The sequence below is a fragment of the Salmo salar genome, chromosome ssa05, assembly GCF_905237065.1.
Source record: "Salmo salar chromosome ssa05, Ssal_v3.1, whole genome shotgun sequence".
Classification (NCBI taxonomy): Eukaryota; Metazoa; Chordata; class Actinopteri; order Salmoniformes; family Salmonidae; genus Salmo; species Salmo salar.
This window is the reverse complement of record NC_059446.1, coordinates 80,146,054-80,155,154: the sequence shown is the minus strand read 5'-3', so window position 1 is coordinate 80,155,154 and position 9,101 is coordinate 80,146,054. Positions and strand designations below refer to the sequence as shown.

General features: G+C 45.9%; 1 long non-coding RNA gene across 1 annotated transcript in view; it reads right to left on the bottom strand.

Annotated features, from left to right (window-relative positions):
- Nucleotides 1-4,108, bottom strand: part of LOC123743183 (uncharacterized) — a 30,449-nt gene extending 26,341 nt beyond the window's left edge. The window contains exon 1 of the long non-coding RNA XR_006770000.1: nucleotides 3,903-4,108. This is a non-coding gene — a long non-coding RNA (uncharacterized lncRNA). The remainder of the gene's footprint in view (nucleotides 1-3,902) is intronic.
- Between the last annotated feature and the right edge of the window lie 4,993 nt (nucleotides 4,109-9,101).

The window sequence follows — 9,101 nt, the reverse complement described above, 5'->3', positions numbered from 1 at the left end:
GGCTATTTGCATGGTAAATCTAATGTCCAATGTCCTCAGCACAACGTGAGCAATGCCACCACACCCAAGGATTTTCCAGCATATAGCGGCTAGCCCAAGCACTTCACAGAATGCATGGCTGAGTACTATGCACATAATAGCATTACAACGACAAACTCTGCATAGCAAGAATGAGGCAGTGCGGAGGGCTATGAGTGGATGAGAGGGATGCCAAAGCATTTAAGTTGAATTTCATCGAATTCCAGTAAAAGTCCAATAATTGTGAAAATTGCATGTGACGTTTGAATAATTTCTTGTTTTATAATACTTAGTATCCCTTTTCAGATTTACAATTATGTCTAGAATTCCCAAGTCTAGTAACACAAAGCTATGGGATATGATTTGGTTAGTGCATACGTCCTCTGACAGCAGAATGAAGAACCATGGGGGACTATGGTACACAGTAATACTACAAGTCAAAGAGTTCTTACACATTCTCTCTACAGAATCATTATCCATACCATTCTATAAAAGTACCAGCTGTATTCGTTAGTGCAGAATTATCATATTAGTTTAAGTTAATTATTTTGCCAAACATACCTGTATGCATATACATTGTTCATATCATTATCATATCATCATATCATTTGTTGTAGGGAGTAATGACAGATGATTCCAATGTCAGATTGATCAAATTGAGTCGTCATTTTCTGTAATACATATATTGGTTTTAATTCATTTGTCTCTCTCTATAAAATAAATAACTTACGGGTGGCTAAATAAAGGCTCTTATATTTCCCAGCCTGACACTAACACCCATATGGATTAATGTGTATACATTTGTATTGGAAATTGTTCATAGCTGTAAGGGGTTGCTATATAATCTAGTCATTCGTTGTTTAAGCAGATATTCGTTTTTTAAATAGTTCGTAGACTGTGGGTTTTGATATCTATTCAAATTCCCACTCCCTTTGATCAAAATGCATAATTAAAAGCTTAAGGGCCTGAAAACTCAACTGACCCAATGTATTTGGGCTAAAAACATCTAATAGCACCATATCCTTATACATCCCCCTCTGGGCAATTAATATAAAAGACTAAAGGAGTGGGTGTTGGCTAAACAGGAGAAACGTCTGGGAAAGTCAACCTCTTTCTCAGATGAAAAGGAAGGGAGAGATAGATGTGTGTGTAAAGACATCGGAGAGAGAGGGAGACAGGAAGGAGCTCCAAATGTCACATATAGCACCCCTCCTAGACAACCCCTCCTAGACAACCCCTCCTAGACAACCCCTCCTAGACAACCCCTCTTAGACAACCCCTCCTAGACAACCCCTCTTAGACAACCCCTCTTAGACAACCCCTCCTAGACAACCCCTCCTAGACAACCCCTCTTAGACAACCCCTCCTAGACAACCCCTCCTAGACAACCCCTCCTAGACAACCCCTCTTAGACAACCCCTCCTAGACAACCTCTCCTAGACAACCCCTCTAAGACAACCCTTCCTAGACAACCCTTCCTAGACATCCCCTCCTAGACAACCCCTCCTAGGCAACCTGTGGGGTGGGGCTCCATGGCGGCTCATCTACCTGCTCCTCCTGAGCCAACTAAGGAGATCTCCCAGACACACACACACACACACACACACACACACACACACACACACACACACACACACACACACACACACACACACACACACACACACACACACACACACACACACACACACACACACACCTTCCACTATGGCATTTATAGATGTGATTTCTGCTGAGGACAAATCCTACAAGAAGCAGTGTCAGGAGAGAGGGAGGTTCATGCCACAGCACAGCTATCCAATTTAGAGTTACATCCTCATCTCCACCATCACTTCCCCTCTCCACCATCACTTCCCCTCTCCACCACATCCCCTCTCCACCACATCCCCTCTCCATCACATCCCCTCTCCATCACATCCCCACTCCATCACATCCCCTCTCCCCCACCACATCCCCTCTCCACCAACACATCCCCTCTCCCCACCACATCCCCTCTCCATCACATCCCCTCTCCACCACCACATCCCCTCTCCACCACCACATCCCCTCTCCACCACCACATCCCCTCTCCACCACCACATCCCTTCTCCACCACATCCCCTCTCCCCACCACATCCCCTCTCCATCACATCCCCTCTCCACCACATCCCCTCTCCACCACCACATCCCCTCTCCACCACATCCCCTCTCCACCACATCCCCTCTCCACCACCACATCCCCTCTCCACCACCACATCCCCTCTCCACCACATCCCCTCTCCCCACCACATCCCCTCTCCATCACATCCCCTCTCCACCACCACATCCCCTCTCCACCACCACATCCCCTCTCCACCACCACATCCCCTCTCCTCCACCACATCCCCTCCCCACCACATCCCCTCTCCACCACATCCCCCTCCACCACATCCCCTTTCCATCACATCCCCTCTCCATCACATCCCCTCTCCATCACATCCCCTCTCCACCACATCCCCTCTCCACCACATCCCCTCTCCATCACATCCCCTCTCCACCATCACTGTCTACCACTGGAGTCACCACCAGTCAGCTGTCAAGGCCCATCAACTCTGTAACATGGCTGCCATAGTCACACTGGCCAGGACCGGTCACACCAGTCCAATATGGCTGATGCTTTTATCCAAAGTGGATTACAGTCATGCATGGTGTGCACACATTTTTGTATGGCTCCAGTAGGAATCCAACCCACGATCCTGGCATTGCAAGTGCCATTCTCTGTCAATTGAGCCACACAGACACAGGAGCGCCTCTAATAGGGACACGTTAGGGGTGAAATGTCCTCCCACTCCATCTAATGCAGCACGCTCTGGCTCCTGAATCTACAGGGTTAACCAACCAACCAATCCCTCCACAACACTGTATCCTCTCTCTCTCTACCCCCCTCTCTCTTTCTCTCTGGTCTTCGCTGGAGGAAAATAAAAACCCACTGGCCCATCATACATGGGGCTGTGCCTGCATGCCTCGGAGAAAAATGACTTAGTGGTTTTGGGCAGGGCAGCTAAATGGGCAGATATTTTCAGAGTGAGGTGTCTGTGTGGAGGCTGGTGTGATGTGAAAGGCTGATTGTGTACCAGCGACTGTGCGTCTCTCAGCATTGATCCCATTACGCGATGTAAATGAAACACACAGACGTCCCTCTTTGCTCTGGGCTCTTCAAGCAACTCTTTGTCTCCAGGGGATTTTGCCTAATGATTCCATGACAACATGTCAGACACTGTATGAAATTGATTACATGCAGCAAAAGTGCCTCTCTCTATCAGAGTGCCGTGTTTCGTTCTTAGCAACGCTCCTTCTTATCTTTCCAAAAAAGAAGGAGGTGCTCTGTGTTCTACCGGCTGTGGAAACAAAGAAAAAGGAAGGAAGAGACTGAGGAACTTAAGAAGACGAAGGTCCAACTTTGACCCTCAGGTGATGCCATGCTAGTCAAAAGGAGTGCCTGTTTTACGGTCTCTTCTCAGGTCTGTCCATTTGAAATGATCCAGGTGTATCTGTTACCTTGTTTAAAACAAGACATGTTAGGTGTTGTGAGTGAGTCAAGCTTGGCAATAAACCAGTGTGTATGAGCCTGGGAAGTTACGGCAGCTGAGGCAAGCAAGACAATGAACAGACAAATGTAGACAGAGTATGTATCAGAGTATGTATCAGAGTATGTATCAGAGTATGTATCAGAGTATGTGACAGAGTGTGTATCAGAGTGTGTATCAGAGTGTGTATCAGAGTATGTATCAGAGTATGTATCAGAGTGTGTGACAGAGTGTGTATCAGAGTGTGTATCAGAGTGTGTATCAGAGTATGTATCAGAGTATGTATCAGAGTGTGTGACAGAGTGTGTGACAGAGTGTGTGAGCACCCTTCAGACTTACCCCTTGTGAAAGCAGCAGGCGGAACACACACCAGGCGCAGCAGCAAGGGATGTTTCCTGGTTCTGGAGCTCCTGCAGACCTCCATGTACTGTCAACCGGAGGCTGCCTTCTCTCTCTCGCTCTCTCTTCCTGGTTCATTCCCTCCCTCCTCCTCCTCTCTGACATGCGCTTCAGAAGAATCAGATCACTCTCTCCAGCCTGGTACAGAGAGCAGTGAGGCACATGGGAGGGGTGTTTTGTAGTCTACTAGGTTGTACCACCCAGAAGAGAAATATGAGGGGGTGGGGGGAGGAGGAGGAGAGGAGGGTTAGACTAGTCTAACGCTCTCCAGCCATACCTTCCCTTCATCCCTCTGTCTGCACTGGGATTGGTCTCTTCCTTTTTCTTTGCCCTGATTGGAGGTCCTGCTTCCCCCTCATTAACATTATAAGAATCCTAAAGAAAGCGAGAGAGAGAGAGAGAGAGAGAGAGAGAGGCGGGAGAGAGAGAGAGGGGAGAGAGAGAGTGGGGGGAAGAGAGAGAGAGGTGAGAGAGAGGGCGTAGAAAAAGAGATAGAGAGAGGGGGGGTGAGAGAAAGGGGGGAGAAAAAGAGAGCGAGAGAGAGAGAGGGGTAAGAGAGAAGGGGGGAGAAACAGAGAGAGAGAAAGACAGAGGGATAGGAGGGATAGATGCCTTAAAGCTTTAAATACTGATTCAGTGGAGACTCTGGGCTTAAGACATAGTAGACAATAGCATCATTCATTTTGACATGGGAAACAAGGAAGCTCTGACTCTGGGTGTTTATGCAGACTTCCACTGTCTTTTAGTTCACAATCCTCTCGCATACAGGCTTTAACCACCAAAATAATGGAGTGTGTGTGTGTGCGGATGTGTGTGTAAGAATCTCCTCATGTCATGCCCCAGGGTGTCTGTCTGTTTGACTGTCACACTGTCTGCCTGCCCACCATATATCCTCCTCCCTCCACTGTTAATACATGCATCGTCCTCAGCATAATCTGCTCCTCAGCGTTATGGTTCAATAGACTTATTCTAAAGAGCTGTAAATGGTTACGCAAACGTGGATATGTGAAGTTACTCATGTTAATGAATAAGCAGCGAACCATCAATGAAGGTAAACCAGAGAAGTTATTCATTATAGTGACTACAGCAGTCTGCCAGAGATGTTATTCATTCTAGTGACTACAGCAGTCTGCCAGAGATGTTATTAATTATAGTGACTACAACAGTCTGCCGAGGATGTTATTCATTCTAGTGACTACAGCAGTCTGTCAGAGATGTTATTCATTCTAGTGACTACAGCAGTCTGCCAGAGATGTTATTCATTCTAGTGACTACAGCAGTCTGCCAGAGATGTTATTCATTCTAGTGACTACAGCAGTCTGCCGAGGATGTTATTCATTCTAGTGACTACAGCAGTCTGCCAGAGATGTTATTCATTCTAGTGACTACAGCAGTCTGCCAGAGATGTTATTCATTCTAGTGACTACAGCAGTCTGTCAGAGATGTTATTCATTCTAGTGACTACAGCAGTCTGCCAGAGATGTTATTCACTCTAGTGACTACAGCAGTCTGCCGAGGATGTTATTCATTATAGTGACTACAGCAGTCTGCCAGAGATGTTATTCACTATAGTGACTACAGCAGTCTGCCAAGGATGTTATTCATTATAGTGACTACAGCAGTCTGCCAGAGATGTTATTCATTCTAGTGACTACAGCAGTCTGCCAGAGATGTTATTCATTCTAGTGACTACAGCAGTCTGCCAGAGATGTTATTCATTCTAGTGACTACAGCAGTCTGCCGAGGATGTTATTCATTATAGTGACTACAGCAGTCTGCCAGAGATGTTATTCACTCTAGTGACTACAGCAGTCTGCCGAGGATGTTATTCATTATAGTGACTACAGCAGTCTGCCAGAGATGTTATTCACTCTAGTGACTACAGCAGTCTGCCAGAGATGTTATTCATTATAGTGACTACAGCAGTCTGCCAGAGATGTTATTCACTCTAGTGACTACAGCAGTCTGCCAGAGATGTTATTCATTCTAGTGACTACAGCAGTCTGCCAGAGATGTTATTCACTCTAGTGACTACAGCAGTCTGCCAGAGGATGTTATTCATTCTAGTGACTACAGCAGTCTGCCGAGGATGTTATTCATTATAGTGACTACAGCAGTCTGCCAGAGATGTTATTCACTCTAGTGACTACAGCAGTCTGCCAGAGATGTTATTCACTCTAGTGACTACAGCAGTCTGCCAGAGATGTTATTCACTCTAGTGACTACAGCAGTCTGCCGAGGATGTTATTCATTCTAGTGACTACAGCAGTCTGCCAGAGGATGTTATTCATTATAGTGACTACAGCAGTCTGCCAGAGATGTTATTCATTCTAGTGACTACAGCAGTCTGCCAGAGATGTTATTCATTCTAGTGACTACAGCAGTCTGCCAGAGATGTTATTCATTCTAGTGACTACAGCAGTCTGCCGAGGATGTTATTCATTCTAGTGACTACAGCAGTCTGCCAGAGATGTTATTCATTCTAGTGACTACAGCAGTCTGCCGAGGATGTTATTCATTCTAGTGACTACAGCAGTCTGCCGAGGATGTTATTCATTATAGTGACTACAGCAGTCTGCCAGAGATGTTATTCATTCTAGTGACTACAGCAGTCTGCCAGAGATGTTATTCATTCTAGTGACTACAGCAGTCTGCCAGAGATGTTATTAATTATAGTGACTACAGCAGTCTGCCAGAGATGTTATTCATTCTAGTGACTACAGCAGTCTGCCAGAGATGTTATTCATTCTAGTGACTACAGCAGTCTGCCAGAGATGTTATTCATTCTAGTGACTACAGCAGTCTGCTGAGGATGTTATTCATTCTAGTGACTACAGCAGTCTGCCAGAGATGTTATTCATTCTAGTGACTACAGCAGTCTGCCAGAGATGTTATTCATTCTAGTGACTACAGCAGTCTGCTGAGGATGTTATTCATTATAGTGACTACAGCAGTCTGCCAGAGATGTTATTCACTCTAGTGACTACAGCAGTCTGCCAGAGATGTTATTCATTCTAGTGACTACAGCAGTCTGCCAGAGATGTTATTCATTCTAGTGACTACAGCAGTCTGCCTGTAAAGAGTTCTGTAGTTGTTCATCATGGCTACTACACCTGATTCCTCTTCTACTAAAATATGAAGGTAAATACCTTGACAGCAGTGCACTGCCCAGCTGGTTTATAGTGTTTTCAGAGCCAACCTAGTTCCATCAGCTTGGAGGAAAGCAGTTGCAATAATTCAAGGCTTGCATTGTGAGTCTTCTCAAGTAGTAAATCGATTACCATTTTAGCATGAACTACAAAGCGGTAGAATGGAATTTCACACTGTAAGCAATCAAAATGACCTGGCTCCATCCCTGGCATCACAGCACATATTGTCACGAATCCCACCGAAGGTGGCTCCCCTGCCTGCTCGGGCGGCGCTCGGCGGTCGTCGTCACCGACCTACTAGCCGCCGCTGATCCTTTTTTCCTTTTCGTTTGGTTTGTCTTATTGTTTGCACCTGTTCCTCATTTGTCTTTTAATTTTGGTTATTTAAGCCTGGTTAGCCCGCCCAGTGTTGTGCGGGATTATCTTAGCGTCAGGTTGTGTTTTTTGTCATTGGATGTGCTGGCGATTTACGACTGTGATATTGTATGCTGGCTGTGCACCTGTTTTGGGCACTTGGCATTTTTCCCACGCCGTTTGTGTTGGCGTTGTTCGTGTTGTGTTTTTTGATTTAAATAAACACAAAGTTCCGTACCTCTGCTCTCTGCGCCTGACTCCTACCACCACTCCTAGCAATCGTCTGACACATATAATGAACCCTTCATTTATCCTACATTCCTGCAGTAGCATCTGAGCTAAATTCCTCTAGATAGACCGTGTAAGAAGAATGCCTATGTTGAGCAGTGTTCTATTACTCATAACAACATATGGCTGAGCTCAATGGCCGTCGGGTCTCATATGGGCAGGCGGTTTGATTGACAGTCAGCCACACAAAGGAACGGTGCATGCTGGTCTGTGTGAGTGTGTGTGCTATGAGAGGTATTCTATGGATTCTGACAACAGAGAGATCTACTCAGGCAGAGATGCCACAGTATTTGTGACTGAAACTAAGTACGTTTCATGAGGGCTAATAGGGAGCTATTAGGAGATATGTCAGTGTGTGTGTATAGAGTCTGTGTCAGTCAATACTAAAGCTGTGTGTGTTTCCTGCAGCTGCTCTGCATGTATTACCTGTCACTGCTCCAGCTCAGCAGGCCTCTCTCTGCCTTTTCTTTCTTTGTCTCAGTAAGTCAGTGTGGGTTGAGAGGAGATGAAACACTTTTTGACTCCGTCCGCATCCACTTACTGTAGAAACCCCCTAGCAGCCTCCGTATTTGATGAGCATGTGTGTGTACGCATATGTGAGTGTGTGTGTGTATGTGTTGTATGTCTGTCCTTGTCAAAGCAGAGTGTCTGTCTGTCTGCTGCTTTACGCTGTAGGTGTGCGAGGCGGATATTGACATGATTAACAACGGTATTATACATCAGCTACATTTGAAATAACATGGCCGTACAGCATCACTTCCTCTTGAAGCTGGAAGCTGAGATGACCATTATCAGACAGTCTGCTACCGGAAGCTGAGATGACCATTATCAGACAGTCTGCTACAGGAAGCTGAGATGACCATTATCAGACAGTCTGTTACAGGAAGCTGAGATGACCATTATCAGACAGTCTGCTACAGGAAGCTGAGATGACCATTATCAGACAGTCTGTTACAGGAAGCTGAGATGACCATTATCAGACAGTCTGCTACAGGAAGCTGAGATGACCATTATCAGACAGTCTGCTACAGGAAGCTGAGATGACCATTATCAGACAGTCTGCTACCGGAAGCTGAGATGACCATTATCAGACAGTCTGCTACAGGAAGCTGAGATGACCATTATCAGACAGTCTGTTACAGGAAGCTGAGATGACCATTATCAGACAGTCTGTTACAGGAAGCTGAGATGACCATTATCAGACAGTCTGCTACAGGAAGCTGAGATGACCATTATCAGACAGTCTGCTACAGGAAGCTGAGATGACCATTATCAGACAGTCTGTTACAGGAAGCTGAGATGACCATTATCAGACAGTCTGCTACAGGAAGCTGAGATGACCATTATC